Genomic DNA, 510 nt, shown 5'->3' with positions numbered 1-510 from the left:
TGATGATGATGATGATGATGAAGTTTTGTAACCAGCTGTTGATAATAACGATGGTGATGGTGTTTATGGTGTTGATCCTCATTCGTTTGGTTTGTTGTTTTTATTGTTTTTTTTTTAAAGATAGTTATCCAATAAGTCCGAGTGTTCAGACTCGGTTGAGGGCTATTGTAATGAGTGAGTGCACGTTGAAGTGACCTTACTGTTTGGTCAGCTAAACTGGCTATTATCATCCTCTATTGAGAAGCTATTTATACTGGCGATGTGACGTTTGTCAAGTGTCCTGTCTATTAACACTTGCGCAGAGCGGTGGTGTGTGTGTGTGCGCGTGCGTGCGTGTGTTTGTGTATGGGTGTGTGTGTGTGTGATGATGTAGGGGTTACTGTAGTGGCTATATTAGTGAGAGTTTTAGTGGTGGTGGTGGTTTTGGTGGTGGTGGTGGTGGTGGTAGAGCCATCGAGTCATTGAACACTTATGGACAACGGCGTGGCGTGGTGTGGTGGTCGTGGTGGT

Source organism: Octopus bimaculoides, chromosome 11 (genome assembly GCF_001194135.2).
Source record: "Octopus bimaculoides isolate UCB-OBI-ISO-001 chromosome 11, ASM119413v2, whole genome shotgun sequence".
NCBI lineage: Eukaryota > Metazoa > Mollusca > Cephalopoda > Octopoda > Octopodidae > Octopus > Octopus bimaculoides.
This window is presented reverse-complemented; position numbering follows the sequence as displayed.